This window comes from Mustela putorius, unplaced genomic scaffold (assembly GCF_011764305.1).
Source record: "Mustela putorius furo isolate JIRA1106 unplaced genomic scaffold, ASM1176430v1.1 tig00003845_pilon_pilon_pilon, whole genome shotgun sequence".
Lineage (NCBI taxonomy): Eukaryota > Metazoa > Chordata > Mammalia > Carnivora > Mustelidae > Mustela > Mustela putorius.
This window is the reverse complement of record NW_025421998.1, coordinates 61,793,243-61,817,103: the sequence shown is the minus strand read 5'-3', so window position 1 is coordinate 61,817,103 and position 23,861 is coordinate 61,793,243. Positions and strand designations below refer to the sequence as shown.

Below are 23,861 nucleotides of genomic sequence, written 5' to 3'. Positions count from 1 at the left end.
TTGATCCCAGGACCCTGAGATCATGACCTGAGCCGAAGGCAGCTTGCTTAACCGACTGAGCCACCAGGCATCCCCAAATGATCAGATTATTATACAGATACATATATATTTGCACACATACATGCACATATATTTCAATATATATTCACTACCTCCACTTTGAAGCAAAATTTTCTGGGTTATCACTTGAGGTCCACTTCCACTATTTCAACCAAGATTATCTGAGTAAATACCTTCTTTTACCTTCTTTTATGTGCCTTCCACCAGCTAACAGCAGATGAAAGATCTTAACTCATCACCAGGGAAACAAAAGGTAATTTATTTTAATTAATCAACAAATAGTTCATTGGTTGCATGACATTGGGTATGTGGTTTCAAGTTGTCATGGAATGTAATTTCCTCTTGCACAACATATGAAAACTGGATGAAATGAGATGATTCCATAAGATGATTATTCTATTTCTAGCCTCCACATAACCTCTTCATTGACCAATGGAGCTCACATTTTAAAAATATTTTAGGGGCACCTGGATAGCTCAGTGAGGTAGGCCTCTGCCTTTGGCTCAGGTCATGATCTCAGGGTCCTGGGATGGAGCCCTGCATCGGGCTGTTTGCTCAGCCTACTTCCCCCTCTCTCTCTTGCCTGCCTCTCTGCCTACTTGTGATCTCTCTCTCTCTCTCTCTCTCTCTCTGTGTTAAATAAATAAATAAAATCTTTAAAAATAAATAAATAAATAAGAATATTTTAAAGGTCTGACCATCAAAACTATACAAAGGATAAGAATAAAAACACTGTTCCTATTATTTAGAAGACAACTCAAAAACTCAAGCAATAAAGCCAGGCCAGGAATGCCCTTCTGCTCTTCCTCCCTGTCCAAGTATCAAAGTCCCATAAATATGGGTAAAGATTTCCAAGTGATTCAGTGAAGTAGAAGCAGAGCCTAGAGAATAGAGTGTTCTGTCAACACTCTGCTAGGAGGAACACGCAGTCTGTGATGATTCGCTCCGTGGGTGGCTTCCTCCCACTGTGAAATCTGTGAAGGGTGCTCTCTCCTGCCATTTAGGAGCAAGCTAGATTTAAAGACAAGGCAGTTGCACCCAAGTTGGAATCCAGAATCAGTTCTCTCAGACTTGGAGTCTTCATCTTTTGCTGGTGAAATAAGCAAAAGAGTATTAAGATGACAGTCAAGAACCATATCTACAGCTTCCTAGAAACGTGAAATGCCTTTGAGGCTGGGAACACTGAATCAACAGATTTACCTACTGCGAGCCCTGTTCGAATCCCTTTCCAACTTCAAGGAGATTTTTTCCTTCTCAATGATTCTTTCTTTTTTCATTATTCCTACTCTTGTCTTCTCCGTATTTGCCTTGCCTCATTCTGGGGAAGGAGAATGAAAGGTGGTGGGGCTATCTTCCATTCCCGTAGCATTGCTATCCAGGTTTCTTCGTGTACATCACATTCTGGATGCGCGGACCTGTTTGTTGTTTTCAGCGTGCCCTCCTCTCTGCTGCTGCGGGCTGCAGATCCCTCTGCTGGTGCTGCTTTTCCCTCTTTCCTGGATACCATTCCACTGAGTTCAGATGGAACTCATTCCATAGAACTTTCTTCCCTTACCACTCTCCACTCCAATCCTAGCTCTCTTCTGGCACTCCCAGCAACCTGCACAACTCCTTATGAAAGCACTTTTCACATCAGTTTATTTACACTTCTGCCCTTCCCACTCAACTAAATGGACCCCCTGGAGACAAGGACTGTGACTTTTTTTTTTTTTTATCCTTGGCACTTAGCCTAGACCATGAGTAATAATGGGGGATTAGCCATGACTGTTAAGAATGAATGATTTTTGGGGGCGCCTGGGTGGCTCAGTGGATTAAGAATGAATGATTTTTCTGATACTGGACTCTTGTTTTTGTTCTCAGGAGGTGAGAATTATGACTTACCTTCACAGTCTCTGTCATATCAGAGACAGTAATGTGCACTTGTCATTCCTCATAAAAATGCATTGTATGCATGAACTATTACATAAATGCAATAATAACATCTACTAATTCAATGAAACATTTTACTGTCTATGGTATACAAAGAAACTTTGAAGAACTTACAGTCCTTTATAAAAAATAGTACTTATTAACTATATTGTGAAGTAGAACATAATATGCATTTTAAGAGAAGTATAAAACAACTGTTCTCAAATATTAAAGGAGGAGAATGCTCATTTAGGGACATAAAAAATGTTCCTTTGAAGGGGAAGTATTGGCTATGGTTCTTGAAGATGGGTAATGGATAGACAAACATTCCAGACAGGGGGATTAAAATGCATGTGAACAATTATAGCATAAATTTCACCAAAGGGCTATTCAGCAGTGGATTTGCAACAATTAAACAGCTGTTCTTCAATGTTAGCTTACTGAAATCACAAGTCATCTTATCTGATAGAGCAATGATTAATATTTTGTGTCTACTTGACTCGGCCGGGGGGTGCCCAGATATCTGGCTAATCATGATTTCTGGGTGTGTCTATGAGGGTGTTTCCAGAACAGATTAACACTTAAATCAGAAGACTGAGTAAAGCAGATTGTTATCCCCAGTGTGGACAGGAATTATTCAATCTGTTGAGGCCTGAAGAGAAGAAAAAGGTGGAAAGAAATTTCTCCTTCTCTCTGCCTGACTGTTGAGCTGGGACATCAGAATCCTCATGCTATAGAACTGGGGTTTACACCATTGATGCTCCTGGCTCTCAAGCTTCTCACTCAGACTGGACTACACTACCAACTTTTCTGGGTCTCCAGCTTGCACATGGAAGGTCATAGAACTTCTCAGTCTCCACAGTTGTGTGAGCAACAATAGGTAGGTAGATGGATAGATAGATGATAGATAGATATAAATTCCTCCCTCCCTCTCTCTCTAATTAAATACATGGAATTATTTTAATATTACATATTAAATATATATTTAATATATAATATATAAATATAATATATTTATATTATATATAATATATAATTATATATATATAATATATTATATATATATATACACACACACACACACACACACACACACACTAGCTCACTTCTCTGGAGAATCTTACCAACCAATGCAGATGACTATTTCTCTTAAAAATACTCTTAATTGGACTCTATAATACCTTCCTTCTATACACTTTTCCTAATACCTTTAAAAAACAACTGATCAATTTGCTTTAAGATTTTCCGGGTGTACAAGGCACCTGGGTGGCTCAGGGGATTAAGCATCTGCCTTCGGCTCAGGTCCCCATCCAGGTGTTCTGGGATCGAGCTCTGCATTGGGCTCCCTGCTCAGTGGGGAGTCTGCTTCTCCCTCTGACCCATTGCCTCCCACCCCGCCATGCTCTCTCTCTCACTCTCTCTCAAATAAATAAAGTCTTTAAAATATAATTTTAAAAGATTTTCAGGTGTGTACATCTCAAGTTTCAAAACATACTGTTACACAATAAAAATTGCATCATATTTCGGTCCAATAAGAAACTATCATATTGGTTAAATTCTTGACTACAATGAGAATGTGTTCTATCCAAGAACACACAGACATAGCTGGTAGTGAAGAGAAGAGATCAAGATTTAAGCCAGCTCCTGGGTCTAAATCCTCTTTCCAACCTGGATTATTCCACAGAGGCATATTCTAACATATTCTTTACTCCTCTGACATCAAAGGTGTCATCATCTTTGCTTTCCCCCATGATCATAATCATAAACATCTCAGGGAATGTAGAGAAGAAAGTAGATATTATTCCTTATAAGTGATTATGAGGAACTGTCCTGATATTACAACTTCATAGCTGTTAAGTATGTTGATAGGATTTGTCCTATCCCAGATAGAAATCTACATATGCAGAAATAGGTTACCTATGTTGGAAGGATTCCTGCATTAAGGCAGGTAAACTTCGTATTATTTTTAGAACTGTGTGTGAATTTATAGTTATTTCTGAATTTAAGATTTAATGGAAAAAATACAAAGCAAAACAAACAAGAGCCCCTATACAATTCATCAAAATGAGTTCCAATAGTGTTAAGGATTTAATGTGAAAAAAATGAAGTGAAAATAGTCCTCAAAGAAAATATTGGTAAATGTTTTTTTAATCTTGAGGTGGTGAAAGCTTATGGTGAAATGACACCAAAGGCAAGGAAGGAAAATTGCAATGGATTTAACCGGTTAAGAGTTTAAAAATTTCCTATGGTAAAAATAATAAAAATGTCAAAATGTTAAAAAATCTATAAAAATGTTGACAGTATATGTGACATGAAAGGCGTTTTTATCCTGGATGTATGACATGCGATGATAAATCAATAAAAAGAAGACACATAGGAGTAGAAACAATGCAATGAGGCAATTTGAAAGGAAATCGGGGCGCCTGGGTGGCTCATTCAGTTAAGTGTTCAACTTCTGACTTCAGCTCAGGTCTTGGTCTTAGGGTTGTGAGTTCAAGCCCCACACTGTGCATGGAGCCTAGTTAAAATGGAGGGAGCATGTACGAAGGGCTAAAGAATGTAAATGTAATGAAGCTTATAAATATTCAAGGAAATGAAGACTAAAAAGACAATAGGTGACCATATTAGATTCTCAGAAATTCATTAGTGTGAGAACACCTAGAAGATAGGAAATTGACACTCATCATTGTGGAAATATTAATTAGGGAAACCTCCTGGAGAGCTCAGATAATGTGTACTAATATCTAAAGGAGGCAGACCTGTGGGGAGTTGGGAAAGCTATTCTTAGAGAATCCCAACAAATAATGATAGAAGGAACAACAGATTAGAAAATCATCCTCTGAACCAAATCGTGGTAGTAAGTACCAGAGAAAATGACACACGAGTCCCACTAGTTACAATAGAAAGTAAAAATAACTTCTTCCTCTTCCCTCAGAAACATCGCATGACATGGTATTCACAACCAAAGGGAAATAAACTAAGAATTTTGAGCCTAGAGCATTTCCATCCCCTGTATTTTTTACCTTTCTTTGTTAATGGCAGCCACCCAGGTAGTCCTGGGAGTACGGAAATCATCCAGGCCAGAATCCATGCAATTAGATCGCTTACCTTATGGCTTATAGTCTTTCTTCCTGGGCATCACCAGGTCACACTGCTGCGGGTACGGAAGTTTCAGATCATACCACAGCTGCCCTCCCATTCCAACAGAAAGAAACTGAGAACAGAGGACTGAGACCCTTCCCCCACAGGCTGGAAACAAACAAATGGTAAGAATGAATCTACCAGAAGAAAGGAATTTTGGCAGAGAAGTGGCCCTTGCAACTTGCTGTGGTTGTTCTCAGAAAGTGTCTGCTTCTATTTGGACGCCTTCCTGTCTCCTTGAGCATCACAGCTGCTAACACTAAAAAGTCCTTGTGAACACAGAAGCAGGTTTCTATCTGCTCCTGTTTAGGAGCTAGACATGGAAAGCCAGGGCAGTGGGCTTGCCCAAATCTACAGTCAAGCTAGGGATAAAGATACAGAGGGATTCTTTCTAGTCTCCCCTCCAAGAAAGCTGAAAGCAGTTAGAAATGGCAGGAGAGATTGGTAGCCAGTCCTGGACTCAGGGGAGGAGTGTGGGGGAAGGAATACAATGGCTCCAGTTGTGTTTTTATATCTCTGAACCCTCGGGCTGTTTCTTTAAAGCCCTTGACTGTTGGCAGTAACATCAGGTCTGAATGCAGGGCTGGAAAGTACTTCACTGAGGAAGTAAGGCAAACTTGTCTTCATTTGGTTACCATGGTTATGGTACTGTGTGTAACCAACCTGACAATTTGCATTGCAAACCATCACTGGAGATGAGGACAGTAGAATTTGATATTCCAGGTGGAGAGACTCAATTCCCAGGAAGTTCTATTGGAAAGTTCAGAGAAAACGAAACAAACATACGTGCGTATTCCCAAGCCCATAAAGAAGGGACCAAGCTGTCAGGGCTAACAGTCAGTCCTACCTTCCAAGGGATTTCAGTATTTGTGAAGAATTTTAATTGAAAGATCAGACAATCCCACTTAGAAAGGTAAATAAGCACAATAGCAGCTTCATTTTTAAAAAATTAAGTTTCACAGTCACATTCACCATGCATCCTTATAAAGGACACAATGCTAAAGCCCTATTTAAAAATGATTCTGGGGCGCCTGGGTGTGTTAAAGCCTCTGCCTTTGGCTCAGGTCATGGTCTCAGGGTCCTGGATCAAGCCCCGTATCGGGCTCTCTGCTCAGCAGGGAGCCTGCTTCCCTTCCTCTCTCTCTGCCTGCCTCTCTGCTTACTTGTGATCTCCGTCAAGTGAATAAATGAAATCTTTAAAAATGATTCTGTTCTTGAGTCGTGCATGCCAACCATTCTTTTCATTTTGATAAGCTGTATTATCAGAGTTTGGAATGACAGAAAAAACCATATGCATTTCCAATGCTATTTCATTTCAAAGAAACAGAACCCCAGGGATACTGGGTGGCTCAGTCACTTAAATGACCAACTCTTGGTTTCAGCTCAGGTCATGATCGCAAGGTGATGGGCTCTCGGCCTGAGTCAGGCTCCGTGCACAGCCCAGAGCCTGCTTCAGATTCTCTCTTCCTCTCCCTCCTGCTCTCTCTCTCAAATAAGTCAATACAAGTTTCAAAACAACAACAACAATAAAAACCAGGAACCCTAATATATAAAAGTGGGAGGCTTCAAGGGGAATGAAGAAAAAGACCTTATTATATTTCCCCTCTCCCCATGACAGTTTGAGAATTCCTCTGCAGAACGCCTGTCTGTGAGCAAGATCTGAATAGCCCTACAAACTGGCCTTGAAACTAACCTGGGAGATGTCCCTTGTCTCAGGATTTCTCTCACCTCTCTACCACTAGTATCTGAGACCTTTACTCTCAGGAGCCCAGGAGTGTCTTAAGGTCTGAGGTAACACAACATCCTTTTCCTCCTGTGGCACCCACTGCCCATTTATCCTTGAGAAGATCAGAACCTGGGCGCCTGGGTGGCTCGGTGGGTTAAGCCTCTGCCTTCAGCTCAGGTCATGATCTCAGAGTCCTGAGATCAAGGCCCGCATCGGGTTCTCTGCTCAGCAGGGAGCCTGCTTCCCCCCTCTCTCTCTGCCTGCCTCTTTGCCTACTTGTGATCTCTCTCTCTCTACCAAATAAATTAATAAAATCTTAAAAAGAAAAAGAAGATCAGAGCCTCTACATCACTTATTGGGATATGACAGTCTTGGACAAAAGCTAATTGACAAAACATATGTTAATTGAAATACTATGTCCAGAACTACACTTAGAAGATGAAATCCCTATTTTAACAGTTTTCATCTCAGAAGACTTTTTCAAAAATGGTTTTTTAGGGCGCGTGGGTGGCTCAGTGGGTTAAGCCGCTGCCTTCAGCTCAAATCATGATCTCAGGGTCCTGGGATTGAGTCCTGCATCAGGCTCTCTGCTCAGCAGGGAGCCTGCTTCCTCCTCTCCCTCTGCCTGCCTCTCTGTCAAATAAATAAATAAAATCTTTAAAGAATGTTTTTTAAAATAAAAATGGGCATGCACTTATATCCACAAAGAAGCCCTCAATTACCCACATTTTGATTATCCATTAATTACACATGTATTTATTTATGTAGCTCATTTATTGAGACTTGCTGTACACATGCATAGAAATCCGCATTTGAAAATAGGAAAATAGGAGCCTATCTAAACATAGCTCCTACGAGAAAGGTCTTGGAAAAATCAATTCCTCTTCAGATCCATAGTCAAATCAGAAAAAAAGAAATGTGTCATCACTGAATTAAAAAAAAAAAAAAAAACCTTTCTTCATGAAAATTAAAGAAGATATAATAGTGAATAAGTTGGGTGCCTGGGTGGCTCAGTGGGTTAAGCCTCTGCCTTCAGCTCAGGGTCCTGGGATGGAACCCTACATCGGGCTCTCTGCTCTGCAGGGAGCCTGCTTCCCCCTCTCTCTCTGCCTGACTCTCTGCCTACTTATGATCTCTCTCTCTCTCTGTCAAAGAAATAAAATCTTAAAAAAAAAAACAAAAAAACAAAAAAAAAAAACAGTGAGAGGGGCACCTGGGTGGCTCGGTGGGTTAAAGCCTCTGCCTTCGGCTCAGGTCATGATCCCAGGGTCCTGGGATCAAGCCCCGCATCAGGCTCTATGCTCAGTGGGGAGCCTGCTTTCTCCTCTCTCTCTGCCTGCCTCTCTGCCTACTTGTGATCTGTCTGTCAAATAAATAAATAAAAATATTTAAAAAAAATAGTGAGAAAGTCTGTGAAACTTTGAAATGGCAATCGATAGCCAGTGCATTGTTATGCTAAGAACAGCCTCCCAAATAGAACACTTCCGGCAGGGTCTGTCCTTCAGGTTGCAGAAGAATATCGCTCAGGCCAAATAGATACTTCGAGTGAGTGAACAGAATTCACTGTCTGAGGGAGGAGGCAAGAAAGTAGATCAAAATGACAATAAAGTTGCTAAGTTTTTCTGGAGAAAAAGAAAGTATTAAGGGACCTTATAGGTAGGGTTCTTGGCCCAGCTTTGGGGGTTTGGAAAAAACATCCTGGAAGATACCAAGTCGAAGCCTGGTCCTAACAGAGAATAGAAGTTAGTGGAGGAGGTGAGGGAGAAGGGAGGCAAACTAAAAGGCGGAGTTTCTCTGGTTAGCGGAGAGGTGAGAGTAGAACAAAAGTGAGATTGGGTAAGTGATGCCATGCAGTTTCCATATTTTCAATAAGTAGGTCATTCTCATAGCCTTGACTTTTTTGGATTAACAGAGTAATCTTGTAATGGCATGTCAAGGTTAAAGGAAAATGAGACCCGGAAAAGCTAAGTGATTTGACAATTTTGCAAAATGAATTTTTGGTATATTATGCACTAGAACGAAGGTGTCAGAAAGCCGCTGGGAAAAAACAGGCTAAAAGAAACCCAGTTATCAGGTGAGTTCACCAGTAAACCCCTTTGTCTGCGGTAGCCTTCTTAAAGTGCCAGTAAGTAAATGTTAGCCCCTACGTTCTGCATGGGGTGGGAGGAAGGTAGAGGGAACAGCATGTGCTTGGGACAAGAGAGGGAATGGTCCACTTGAAGAATTGCAAGAATCTAGGAATGGCTACTGCAAAAACTATGAAGAGGTGTTTCAAGTCATAGAGCTGGAGAGAGAAGGAGGAACTGGATCGCGAAAGATGTCATGTGCTATTAAGAACTTGAAACTTTATTCTGAGGGTAATGGGAAGTGACATGATCAAATTTATATTTTAAAAATGTTCTCTTGCTTCAATATGGAGAATGGAATAAGTGCAAGGAACTGAACTGAAAGATGGGAGCCTGGAAGCCAGGTGAGATATAATTGTGACTACAGCGATGGCCCCAAGATTAGAAATAAAAATGTGAGTAACTTGGGACTCATGTGGGAGAAAAAAAAAATCAGTAGGTTTCATTAATTGTCCACTATGTAGGGGGAGACAGTGGTCAAAGATTTTTCTCAGGTTTCTAACTTGGGTAAGTGGTTGGTACCATTTCTTTATTGAGCAGGGATTACAGAACAAGGAGTCAGTTTATGGAGGGATCTAGCGTGTTTTGTTTTGCAAATGTAGCTTGAGGTTTCCGTAGAAACCCTGAGGAGGAAGTATCAATATGCCTCTTGGATACTAAGTCCAGAGTTCAGTAGTGAAGGCGGGGCTAACATACCTGGGCAGCCACAGACTGGCTCCTACGTGAACCAAGGTGACAGATGAATTCATTGAAGGGTGGAGTCTGGAGTGAGAGGAGAATCTAGACTATGATGATGAGGAAAAGAGTTAAGAATGCCAAAGCAGAAGCAGACGTGGGCTCTAAAGAACGGAAACCTTTGACCTCCATGAGAAGCTACATTATAATCATGTTGCTTGGAGTGGAGAATAGAGTCGGAGGCATTGTTGAAATGTCTACTGGGAATAAACTCTCATAGGGAGAGACAACAGTAAAAGGTCTAGTAAAAGGCCTCTCAGACCTGAATGAGCATGGGAGTTGCTGGAGAGAGCTTTCTAGTCCATCAGTAGATCTGGGTGGAATCAGAAAATCGGCATTTTTTCCTCAAGTTTCCAGAACAACGCAGATGTAGTGAATCCCAACAACAGTATTTCAGAATCATTGTCTCTGGTGGGCTAATCCTTTCCCCTGGTTGAGCTCTGACCAGTTTTCCTTCTTGTCATTGTTCTTCTACACACAGACTCACCTTCTTTTATTAAACATTTAAAAAGACATATTGATTAGGCTAGAAGAGTGCTACAATTCCCATTTTCACCATCAGAAAACTGTTTTTGCAGAGAGGAAGTGAATTAGCGAACTAGTGAAGAGGTGGATTGGGATAGTGGTGGGTTAATGCTCAGAGACAGAGCCTGGGGTAGGGAGAGAAAGCCTCAGCCTTCCCCAGAATCTTCCTCTGACCCACATTCTTTACTAAGACCCATTGAAGTGTTTCCTGTTTTATAAAAAAGATTATGTCAACATAACTTCAAAGGTATACTCACTCTCATTTCAAGCTAGTCCTTCCCATATAGGAGTTCTGTATTTAGTAGTTGTGATAAAAATAGGATGATAAGATGATGGTAATAATGGCCACTATTTATTTTTGACTTGTGCTAAATCCCATACTAAAAGTTTTACAAGATTTTCTTACTTGATTCTCCCAAGAAACTTAGGAGAAAGTCATTCTTTTTTTTTTTTTTTTTTTTTTTTTTTTTTTAGGATTTATTTATTTGATGGGGAAGCGGGTGGAAGGAGAAGGTAAGGAAGAGGGGAGGGGCAGAAGGAGGGGGAGAGAGAATCTCAAGCAGACTACCACTGAGCAGGGAGCCTGACATGGGGCTCGATCCCAGGACCCTGAGATCGTAACTGAGCTAAAATCTAGTGGGATGATTAATCAACTGAGCCACCCAGGTACCCCAAGGTAGAAGTCATTCTTATCTTCATCCTGTAGATGAAGAAACTGAGGTTCATAGATCTTACAACAATTTGTCCTCAGTCATAAGTCATATGGATAGAGGCAGGGGGCAGGCACATCTATATCTATCTGACCCCCAAATCCATATTCTTTTTTTTTTTAAGATTTTTTTTTTTTAAAGATTCTATTTATTTATTTGACAGAGAGAGATCACAAGTAGGCAGAGAGGCAGGCAGAGAGAGAGAGGAGGAAGCAGGCTCCCTGCTGAGCAGAGAGCCCGATGCGGGACTCGATCCCAGGACCCTGAGATCATGACCCGAGCCGAAGGCAGTGGCTTAACCCACTGAGCCACCCAGGCGCCCCCAAATCCATATTCTTAATAATTATACGTATTTCCACAGCTCAGAGAGGAATATGCAAACAGCTCCTATACACTTTCCAAAATTATTAGTTGAAGGAAGAGAAGCATATCTTTTCAGAGATGTCAGTTTTCCAAGTAGATTTAGCCCTGGGCTCATCAAGCTGAGTCAGAGAGAGATGGTTGTCATATCTGCTGACAGAGTTTCTATGCAGTTCCAAGAAATTGGCTGAACAGGGACAAGAGCTAAAGGTAGGCTTTCCTTCCTTTCACATTTATGCAAATATGCTCCAGTTCAATAGTTTTGTACATTCCCAATGAGCCAGAAACTTACGAGAAAATACAGTCTCATGTACAGTACAATTAAATGATGATTGGGACTGATTTATAAGTTAGTAAGCTACAAAAATAAATGGGAGGCAATTCTTTCCTAAGTAATCTTTAGCAGATAATATAAATCTAGATGCTAATGCTTGTTATGAGATTAAGTGACCCCAAATAGCTCTATATTCCACTAGATGGACATTAAGATGGGATTTCATTTTGGGAAGACATTTAACAATGCTTTTTATATTTTAGCCCTTAGAGCTAAATTGGACACATCGTGACTGCTCAACAAATATTTGTTATTCATTCTCATCTCAATAATCCTGCTAGGTCAATTCAATCTTTCCACCGTAAAGATCCAAATTAAAAGCTGCCTCTGCTATGAAGGAGACTTCCTCCCCACCCCCCATTTTCTTCTCATTTGATTAATGCTGGTCCCAGAGCACTTAACACATTGTGTCTGTTATTAGACCACTGAGTCAACTGGAACTGATTTTGCCAACGAGACCTTGGCCATGTCTGCAGACATTTTTGTTGTCACAAATGGTAACAAATGATGGAGTACGCCAATGGAATCTAATGGCTAGAGGCCAAGGAAACTGTTCAATATGCTGAACAGAGCAGAGCAGCTACCCTCCCCCAATGACAAAAATTTTTTCAGTTCTAAGTATCAAAAGAGTGTTGAGACCCCCATACCACACAAAAGAGAATCATAAATTGCTTAGGACTTAGGGCCCCAAGGGCTTAGTCCTCACGCTGGTTCCAACGTGTACTATGTGTGAGACCCTGTAGGTCTCAATCCCTAAGACTCAGTATTCTTACCAGTAAAATGCAAACATTCATTTCATAGGTGCTCCCTCATACAATTATTGTAGGCATCACTGCCATAATGTATGAAAAATATTCTTTAAACTGACTAAAATCATGTTAGATGCATGGTGATTGATTGGTATGTAGGACAACAATCAGGATAATCATCATGCAGGCAGTTTGGATACATGGCTTTAGAGCTCAGTAAAGAAAGAAGCTCAACTTCAAATCTAAGTAGAATCTTATTAGTTTTAATTTCATCTCAACAGGTATTTATTGAGCAATATCTCTGAGATAGCTTTCTTCCAGGTACTACAGATAATAAAAATAAGATATTCTCCCTGAATTAAGGAGCTATCTTTTTAGGATGGAAATAAAGGCATAAACAAAAAGTTATAATACAATGGGAAATAATATAAGATAACAGAGGATAGGTGAATAAAGTTTTTTAGAAGCAGAGCAATTCAAAATATATTTTTAAAGTTTATGGGCTGCGTTATTGCTGGCAACAACAACAAAAACCCATTCTTTACTCTCTCCCTTTACCGAACCCCATGGGGGAAAATGTACATTCTTATGACTTAGATTACCCACTCTACAGAAGATGAAAGTTGGCAAGAAAACTGAAATTGCTTTCTAACAATGAATATGTTAAATCTGACCATATAGGAAAGTAACACAATGGAGGCAGCTCCCTAATCTTTATTCCTGAAATAGGACCACTAGCCATGACACAAAACAGCTGTATACACTGTGAATTGCTTATCACTGTAATTGAGGTATAAAATGCTTTCAGAATGCAAAGAAACGGTATTTGAGGAGAGTGCTCTAGGACACTCCAGACAGATGGATCGTCATCTCGTTTCTTGTGCTCATAAGAAATAATTAACTGATCAATAAATAAAGGTCTGATGAACTGAACCAGTGTGACACAATAATATAGGAAGGGGGCACTAGTTTTAGTCCTTCCTCTACCAAGTTTGATTGGAAGGGAGAATGCCAAATATTCAGAAACATTTCATAGAAAACAGTAAATGGAGTCATTTTGCCTACACATTGTCTTGAGAACTGAAAAATATCAGGATCACTAAATAGCTGTGATATTAGTTATCTTATGTTATATTACATATATTCAGACACTCCCTGTCATGTTCATTTCCATGAATGTAGTCAGCATTGTCCACTCTAGTGGTTCCAAGCCATTTTGGTCTAAAGGTTTCTTCAGTAGTTCAAGAAGAACCACCACCCTTACAACTACCATTTCTGTCAACAAGCTTCACAGAGTAAGAAAAAAGTCCAGATTTCTGACACAATCCTAACGAGGGATAGTGTATTTGTTACTATTTTGCAACAGTAACACACTGAATATGACACAGTTTGAGGTCACCTAAGATCCCTCATGGATGTAGTCCAGGAGAATCTCATATTTTTGTGGGCTTTACCTCCAGGAAACCCACCAGGTCCTCACAGTGAAGATATAAGAAAGATCCCTTCATGGTTCTGAGAGAAGGAGAGGAAAAGTAATCATTCTGAAATATGTTCAGATCTTTCTCCACAGCAAAGGTCTACTTTCCAGGGGAAAAAGGCTTTGCCAGAACTTTACCCCAATTTAAGGGAAGAGAATTGTGGAAGGGGATTTCTCCTTTATTAGACCACTTTAGCCTTGTCTCACCTAAGGAAAAAAAATAAAAAACAAAAACCAACCATAGTTAACAGTGGTCAGATCTCCAGGAATATAGACTGGGAATGCTGCTGCCATGGGCAGGAGGGAAAAGGTTGTCCCACTAGAGAAACACTTGTGAAAATCACAGCCCTAAGACTAGATCTAATCAGAATATTATAGAATGCTTCCTCTCCCAACATTTATCCAATACACCAACAGGGATCCTCTATAATACTAGTGGGTTACAGTGAAAGAGCTGGAATCTCTGTCTCTCTTTTTCTCCAAGGAAGGCCGAAGTCAAAATAGGAGCCCAAAACTAAGACACTAGAGGAATTTGAAACTTCTGGTACTTAGAGCTATAGCAATCATTAAACATAGGCCAACTTCTAGTTTGATTAGCATAAATTCTCACACCAAAAGCTGTTTACTTCAGTTCCTATTACCTGACACAACATGTATGACTTTCAACAAAAATTTACAAAACACATCAAAACCAAGAAAAAACATAGTCTGAGGAGACAATATAATCATTAGAAACAAACTCAGGTATGACACAGATGTTGGAATGATTTACAGTGTAAAATAACTATGATTAATGTGTTAAGGGTGTAATGGAAAAAGTTGACAGCATGCAAAAAAGGATGGGTAATGTAAGCAGAGAGAAGGAAACTTTAAGAAAAAAATTGAAAGGAAATTCTAGAAATAACATATATTGCAGCAAAAATGAAGAATGCTTTTGATGAAATCATTAGTAGATTCACACAGCCATGGAAAGAATCTGTGAGCTCAAAGATAGCAGGAGAAACTTCCTAAACTGAAAGTCAAAGAAGAAAAAGAATGAAGTCTAAAATAGAACATTCAAGTTCTATGGGACAATTTTAAGATGTGTTATATACGATTTTAATATCAGAAAGCAAAGAGAGAACAGAGCAGAAAAAAAAATTTAAATAAAAGCCGAGAACTTTCCAAAATTAATGACAGACTCCAAACCACAGATTCAGGAAATTCAGAGGGCACCAGGTAAGATAAATATGAGAAAACCACACCTACCTATATCATCTTCACACCATAGAAACCTAAAAACAAAAAGAAAATTTTGAAAGGAGCCAGAGGAGGGGAAATGTACCTAGAAAGGAACGAGGGTAAGAATCACAACAGACTTCTTATCGGAAGCCGTGGAAACAAAACGGGAGTGAAGGGAAATATTTCAAGTATTGAATGAAAATCCCCCTCCCAAATTAGAACTCTCTATCCACTAAAATTATTTTTCCAAATGAAGGGAAAGTAAAAACATTCTCAGAAACACAAAAATTGGGAAAATTCATCACGTGTGGAACTGTCCTGAAACAAATGTTAAGAGAGTGTCTTTGGGTAGAAGGAAAATGATCTAGGTCCAAAATTTGGATCTATAAAAGAAAAGAGAATCATGGAAGAACAGAACATAAAGGTGGAATAAAATGTTTTGTTTTTCATACTCTTAGTCGATCCAAAATATAACTGTTTGAAATAATAATAGTAACAATGTATTGGGTGATTATAACATACAGATAAGTGAAATAAATACAGTAATATCACAAATGGGATAGGAGGGAGGAACTGGGACTATTCCATACAGATACAGAAGGTATCCATATGACAAAGGAAGTAGTATAGTGTTATTTAAAGTGAATTTAGATTAGAGGTGGCTGGGTGGCACAGTCAGTTAAGCATCAGACTCCTGGTTTGGGCTCATGCCATGATCTTAGGGTCCTGATGTCCTGTGAGATCAAGCCCCATGTAGGCTCCAGGCTCAGCACAGAGTCTGCTTCAGTTTTTCTCTCATCTCCCTTTGCCCCTCTCCCCTGTGCCATCTTTCCTGAAGAGAAAATTTATTTATTTAAAATTTATTAAATTATTTTAAATTTATTTATTTATTTATAATTTATAATTTATAAATAAATAAATTTTTAAAAATTGAAGTGAATTTAGATTAAAATGTGTATTGTAAACTCTAGGGAAATCACTAAAAGTATTTTAGAATAAATGTAACTGACAAGCTAAGAGAAGAACTATAGAATCATATAAAATGCTCAATAAAACCAAAGAAAGCAGAAAAAGAGGGAGAAAAAAAAAAACAAGGAACAAGTGCAGCCAATAGAAAACAATTACAAATACAGTAGATACTAATCAATAATCTCTTTAAATGTGAATAGTCTAAATACACCGGTTAAAAAACAAATACTGTGAGAGTGGATTAAAAAAACAAGCCCTGATTATATACTGTCTACAAGAAATGTACTTTAAATATAAAGACTCAGATAAATTAAAAGTAAAAGGGATGGAAAAAGACATATCACACTAATCAAAGAAAGCTGAATTAGCTATGTTTATTTCCAACAAAGCTGACTTCAGAGCGAGGGAGATTATCAGGGATAAAGACGAGCATTATATGATTATAAAGGTTTAAATTCTTTTAGAAGTCATAACAATCTTGTGTATGCACCTAATACAACAGCATCAAAACACATGATGTGAAAACTGACAGCTCTTAAAAGAGGAATAGACAAATTTACTATCATAGTTAGAGACTTCAACACTCCTCTTTCAGTAACTGATACACAAAGCAGGCAGAAAATCAGTAAGGGTATTGACAGCCTGAACAACACTATTAACCAACTTGATCCAAATAGCATTTATAGAAAACTGCATTCAACTACTGAAGATTATGCATTCTTCTCAAGCTCACATGGGACATTCAGCAAGATCGACCACATTCTGGGCTATATAATACAGTTACAAGATGAGATAAATGTCAAGACTTTATAGGTTTACAAGACTAGAAATCACAGAAAACATGTTCTCATGCACAATGGAATCAAACTAGAAATTAAAAACAGAAAAAACCTGGGAAATTTCAAAATAGATTAAACAACAGAATTCTAAGCAACATAACATGAATTAAAGAAGAAATCTCAAGATAAATTTTAAAATATTTTGAGCCAAATGAAAACGAAAACACAAAAGTATAAAAGCAGTGTTTAGAACGGAATTTAGGGTACCTATTTTAGAGAAAATAAAGATAAAAAATGGACAGACTAAGCTTTTACCTTAGAAAACTAGGGAAAGAAGAGCAACATAGGCTTAAAGCAAGCAGGAGAAAAGAAAAGAAATAATAAAAATGACAGTGAAAATCAATGAGGTTGAGAACAGGAAAATACTAGAAAAAAAATTAATGAAACCAAATCCATTTCTTTGAAAAGATTAATAAAAGGGATAAATCTCTAGCCAGGCTGAGAATAAAAGGGAAAAGACACAAATGTAAGGCAGGAGCCAGATTTCTCACAGTTGGAGTGGAAATTTACAAGTAAACAAGGGGAAGAGGCGGCAGTGACCCAGGTGGTAAGGGATTAGACTTGGGGACATCAGAATTAACTCATGATTAGCTTACTGTAGATACAGATGGTTACATATGGACATATAGGTATGTCTGTATACAAGGGTCGACAGACACATATATATTTCCTCCTTCTGTCAGCTGAGAAGGCCTAGAAGCGAAATACCCCACCATTAATAAGCATGCCTAGTACCTAGAACTTGGTTTCTGATACCATTCTTCAATAAAAGGAATCAGGTCTAGGGCAGGAAATAAAAAACATGAACTTACAGCTCTTGACAGTGCTAGAAGGTAAGGAAGTGCTATACACACACACACACACACACACACACACACACACAAATGTGTAATGTTGGAGATCCAAAAGCCATCTGGGAAAAAAAAAAGCCTCCTAATGGCCAAAGTTGGTACAATTTGAGCACACACTGAATCAAACAGCCTTAGATCAAGACCAAAAGTTTAAAATAACTAGCCATGAGTCCTCACTGATATAAATGAGTGATTGAATAAATAAATAATTGTGGGAAAAGAGACCAATCTCCCATGCAGAAGAATTCAAAATAGTTTAGGTCGATACACCACCTTCTAAATTCCCACTCCTTGGAAATGGGCTATGCATAGTGACTTTCTTTTAGAGGGTAAAGTATAAGGTGTGTTTGGGGAGTAACTTTACAGTAGAGACACCAGGCAGACAGTACCTGTGCCGGGTGATCAAGGTCAACATCGGCAGCAATATCATGTCGACTGTTATGTAGCCTTGACCCAATTTGAGTAGAGTGCTACTTTACCTCTGAGTTCTTCCTCTGCCACACTCATAACCCTACTCTAATCACGAGACAAATCCCAGAGAAATTCCAGCGGAGGGATAGTCTACAAAATGCTTGGTCAATATTCTTTAAAAAAAAAAATGCCAAAGTCATCAAAAACAAGGGAAGTCTGAGAAACTGTCAGTCAAGAGGAGCCCAAGAAAATGTGACAACAAAATGTAATGTCACATCCTTCATGGGATTGTGGACCAAAAAAAGAGTATCAGTTACAAACTATTGGGAATGTAACCATGGACTTTTGTTACCAATAGTGTATCAATATTGGTTCATTAATTGTAACAAATGTGCCACACCGATGTCAGATGTTAATAATAAGGAAAACAGATCTGGGAGACTCTCTGTACTACCTTTGCAATTTTTCTATATATCTCAAGTTATTAAAAAATAAAAAGTTTTATTTATGTGGAAATTGGCCTAGATGGCTTTTAGTGTATCCACTCCAATGCTGAGATTTAGTGACTTTAAATAAGGTATCTGTGAGAGTGCGTTGTGACAACTAGTAGCAGGAGATTATATATTTATATATATATATATCCATTAAAATTATACATCTATTGAGAGACTGGAAATCCATATGTATATGTATATGCACACATCTACATATAGATATAATAGCACTATAATCTCTGGACACTATCATTTCAATTATGGACCATCTTTATTTTCTTCATTTCATTGTGACAGTATTTTAAAAACAATTTACCTGGTGCCTACGTGGCTTCATTGGTTAAGTGTCTGCCTTCACCTCAGGTCAAGATCCCAGAGTCCCGGGATCTAGGAGCCCCCGTGAGGCTCCCTGCTCTGTGGGGAGTCTGCTTTTCCCTCTGTCTTTCACCCTGCTTGTGCTCTCTCTTTCTTTCTCTCTCAAATAAATAAATAAAATAAAATCTTAAAAAAAAAAAAAAGAAAGAAAAACAGGGGTGCCTGGGTGGCTCAGTGGGTTAAGCCTCTGCCTTCAGCTCAGGTCATGATCTCAGGGTCCTGGGTTAGAGCCCCGCATGGGGCTCTCTGCTCAGCAGGGAGCCTGCTTCCTCCTCTCTCTCAGCCTGCCTCTCTGCCTACTTGTGATCTCTCTCTCTCTCTCTGTGTCAAATAAATAAATAAAATCTTAAAAAAAAAGAAGAAAAGAAAAAGAAAAACAATTTACCAAGGACACAATTATTTTTGTCAACTAAAGAGAAGTTAATGGACGTTTTTATTTTGAAAAACAAGGAGTATCCATGGCGAGTGGGGCCTGTTGGGGCTGTGTGTCCTTCTTCCAAACTCAGCTAGCACCCTGTGCTTACCTCTGTCATTGTATTTATGAGAAACCGCTTTATATGTTTACATTATTTGTTGTCTTCCTTCCGAAATTACACAATTCTCTGGGCGGGGGGGGGGGGATCCGTACTCCTACCACCTTAGGAAGCCTGGCACGCATGCTGTGTCCTTGGGGGCACAGGCGGAGGGCAGCGCTGTGTGAGGTCTTGGACAAGTGACTGCTTGAGTTTCTTCACATGAAAATGCAGAATGTGGGCTACTGCCATCTCTAGGGCTCCTTCCAGATCTAGGATTCAAGATTCGTTTCCCATCTCAATGAATTGGGCATAATTTCACAAAACAGGAACTCTAGGGAGATTATGTGACTTGCCCACATTCTCCTTTTGCATCTTCTGGAAGGTGATGGAAGATCGAGATTCAGGAAATGTCAGCTCTGTGGGAATGGGCTCAGAAAGCCTTTTTCTGTAAGGTTTAAATAATTTATTATCTGCAGTTAAATTTGTCTTTGAAAATTTACAAATGCCTGAACAAACCGGAATGGTTAAAATATGAAAGGATTAAATACGAGGATAATTATTTTGTAAGATCTTTGTGAATATGTTTTTTAAGTTTTCTACACTGTGCAGAGAAGCTCCTGTGTGATGAAGTGAGTACATTGCTCTATGTGTGTCACTCAGATGATGCTGCTTTTTCTTGGGACCCAAGGATTAAGGAAGAATGATGGAAAAGCACCATTCACTGTCTACACCTCTAAAAGTCACACTCTGAGGCTTTTCCAGCTGAGTGATTCTGCCCTGTCTTGATCAACAATATTCTCCAGCTATCCCACTCCTGTCCTCAGTGACACTGATTGCTTGGAACCCACTAGTACACAAAAAAAGTCCATGGCAGTGGTATTTGTTTCCTATTGAGCTGCAACAAATTACTACAAATTTGATTGAAGGCAACACACATTTATCATCTTACAATTTAGGAGGTCAGAGGTCTAAAATCGGTGTCACTAGGCTCAAATCAAGGCATTAGCAAGGCAGCATTCCATTCTGGGGGCCCCGGGGGAGAACCCATTTCCTTGCCTTTCCCAGCGTCTAGAAGCTGCCCATCATTGTGTGCTCAGGACTGTCCCTCCAGCTTCAAAGCCAGCAGGGTGGCATCTTTGGAGCTCTCTGACACGGACTCTCCGCCTGTGTCATCACATCTCCTCTCTAACTCTGACTCTCCTGCCCTTCTCGAACATGAACCCTGTGATCACCCTGGGCCCACCCAAATAATTCCAGACAATCTTCCCATCTCAAGACTCCAAATCATCTCTGAAGTCCTTTTTGATACGTACGGTAATGTGTTGACATCTTTGCTACGGGGGCCATGATTCTGTCTAGTATATATCCATCTTTCCTTTACTAGCCAGTGGAGTGGACATTTCTTATGTGAAACCCTATTTTCTTGTACCCTCTGAGTCAGGCATCTTTGGTACCAGTCACATCTTGTCCCAGAGAAGTCACTGCTTTGTTGGTTCCATAAAGCTTGCCCTTTTAGAAAGTATAAGAGGATACGTGAAGCTCTAATTATAGCCTTGTGAGCAAATGATACTTTCGTGTCAGGCAGAATTTGTTTTTTTTTTCTTAAGAGTATAGCTTTGCTGGGACACACTTTGATTTAAATCTGGGCTCCACCCTCTACGATCTCTGTCACTTAGAGTGGGTGGCTTGCTTTTTTCCGAGCTTTGCTATCTCTGACTCAACCACAACTCCTGTCATCCTTATACTACATCCTCCCCCATCCCTGAGATTTCTCTCTTGAGATTTGAAGGATAGCCAGGGTGTCTTAAATTACACAGTAAGGGGCATAATTGAACTTCATAGACTTTAACAGAAACAAGCAGAAAACAAACAAGATCATATAATGTGGGTGGGCTTTTTCTATGAAGCCTAAAGTTTGACTTATTCAAATCCTGCCTCTGAAAACATTTTTAATTCTTATTTTCTAGAACCTATAAACACCTACCAAAAAAAAAAAAAAAACTTTTAAAAAGTACCTAAAGTTCCACTAAGACCCTAAGGTGATGAAATATTATGCACATTATAAAGTATGATATCTATAAAAAGGAGTTTACTATTAATCTTCTGACCCCTTTCACTCCTTGCCCCACCCTGTGTCTCTGTGATTCTCTGTATCTTGTTCAAGTTGTTCTGCATGCCCCATGGTTTGGGGGGTCCAGCTCCTTTTTCCTTTTTTTGAAAAGAAAATTAAACTAAGTTCCCAAAGTGTTCCTGTCCTTCCCCAATGTCTCTTTTTATTAATATATTGAATTGGTTAAAAATTCAATGTTTAATTAGGAGCCTAGTATATTATTAGCAATATAATTTATTAAGGATTGATTTTACTTATACACACACCCACACTTATTTTTTTTCTTAGCACAATGTCTTTGGCATTTTATAATACGAAATAGAAAACAATCAGCCCCATCTGCAAAGAAGGACTCCTCGACCACATTCTTGGGATCTGTGCCCTGACTCCTTCTTTCCCTCTTCTCATTTTCTCATTCACATTCCCTCTTTCAGTCATTTTTTCTTTATGGAAGAAATGCAACACTTTGGCTCATTGCCAACCTTTTGAACAACACAACATATATAACACCAAGTGGGGAAATGTTGCCATCTTCTCAATCTTGTGAAGTAATCATGATAAAAAGTGTTGCCAATTTTGGCCTCCAGGATGTTTCATCTGTATACACCTGCTGGACGTTATGCCATGGCCAAGTGTGTAGATCTGACTTATGTGTTAGTGGCCGGGTAGGTGTCCATTGCCTGGACGTATTGCAGTTTGTGTCTCTTGAGTGCTCTCTTTACTGTTGCCGCAGAAAGCAGATTGTTCGTCTCATTGCATTTATCACTCCATGTATTTTTCAGGGGAGAAGCACCAAAAAGGAATGCAAATGCAGCCCTAGAGCTATTTCCTTTAAAAAAAAAAAAAATCCTTTCTCCCCAACCCCCTCACTTCTTGATCTCTCATCTTAGAGGAGTTGAGGGAGTGGCCCAGGAAAGTTTTATTTAGCAATGTATTATCCACCATGAATAAACAATTACTAGGGTACTTCTGTGAGAATACCCTGGGAATGGTGATGTCAGAACCAGGATAGGGGGAGGGAGCCCTGTGCTGACTTTGAAAAAATATCTGCTGAAAATAGTTACTTTTATTATGCAGCAAGACAGACAGATACACACACATATATAAAACAAAGGTTTTTGTGTTTCCATATGTTGATATATAAATATATTGGAACATTCAATTTCATTAGTCTTAGCATATTTCATTAATTAACAACTTATATCTGCTAAGGATCAGGTACCAAAACATCATTCTGCGTAGGGCATGCTGAACATTGTTCTGAACGACATCCTCACACAAAAATATCACCATCTGGAAACCAGAAATGGAGCATCATGCTTACAGGGGGTTCTTATCTCCTGGACTTTTCTATTTGTCTCTCTCTCTCTGTCTCTCCCTTCCTCTCCCTTGGAGTCAGCCAGCTCTCATGACCACACCATGTGTTTGTCAATTCCTAGCAACAGCTCTAGATTATGATCATCAGCGATGTGTCTCAACCCACAGAGAGACTCAGACTTCATTCTCCTCCTTTTGTCTCCTCAGGGAACTCCTCAGCCACTGTATCACTGAGAGGATTTCTCATCGTTCTACTCGTTTCTAACAAAGGCAGTCTCATCCATGTCACCTGTGTGCAACCCAAGCCCGTTAGCTTGGTCACAGTCAAAAGAGACTTATAAATACTTAAAAACAAAAAGTACTTAGAAATAGGAGGAGGGAAAGAAGAAGGAGACTTTCCGTGTCCCTTCTGTAGTGACCAGGAAGAGTATTTAGGTTGCTAAGACACAAAGAGAAGTTCTTGACGAACAGTCTTACCTCTGCCTGGTGGCGTAGAGCTCAGGGGGCAATCAAAGCCCATCCCCTAAGGAAGCCAATCGTCACAGTCCCCTCCACCGGCCCCCTTCACCTGCAACGAAAGATCCACTCCTGAACTGACCGACAGTTGTGTACCTGGACAGTTCCTAAAGGAAACAGTGCAGCATTTGACTAATCTTGCATAATATTTTCATAATCCACGCCCATTTGTCCCAAGGAAAAACCTGTTCCCTGATCTTTTTGTATCAGGAGACATTCCAAACAAGGGGCTGAGACAGTGAGCTCCTTCAGACAAAGGATCTGAATTAGAGGAGACTTCCTGTATGTGTGGGCACCACAAGATTTGGGGAGCTTTACTTCAAGCCCGGCCCAGGACTAGAGAAAGAAGTGAAGAACAAATCACTTTCCTCTCCCCAAGGATCTTGCAGACT

The 23,861-nt window shown here is 39.5% G+C and overlaps 1 protein-coding gene across 4 annotated transcripts in view; it reads right to left on the bottom strand.

Moving 5' to 3' along the window:
- Positions 1–23,656, bottom strand: part of ITPRID1 (ITPR interacting domain containing 1) — a 121,431-nt gene extending 97,775 nt beyond the window's left edge. For 3 of the 4 annotated variants that reach the window (XM_013061498.2, XM_004762596.3, XM_013061499.2), the window contains exon 1: positions 23,431–23,656. The gene's annotated coding sequence lies outside the window, so the exon portion shown is untranslated. Of the gene's footprint in view, positions 1–15,099; positions 15,126–23,430 lie in introns of all 4 variants that reach the window. The other variant, XM_004762595.3, reaches the window with a different exon arrangement.
- Between the last annotated feature and the right edge of the window lie 205 nt (positions 23,657–23,861).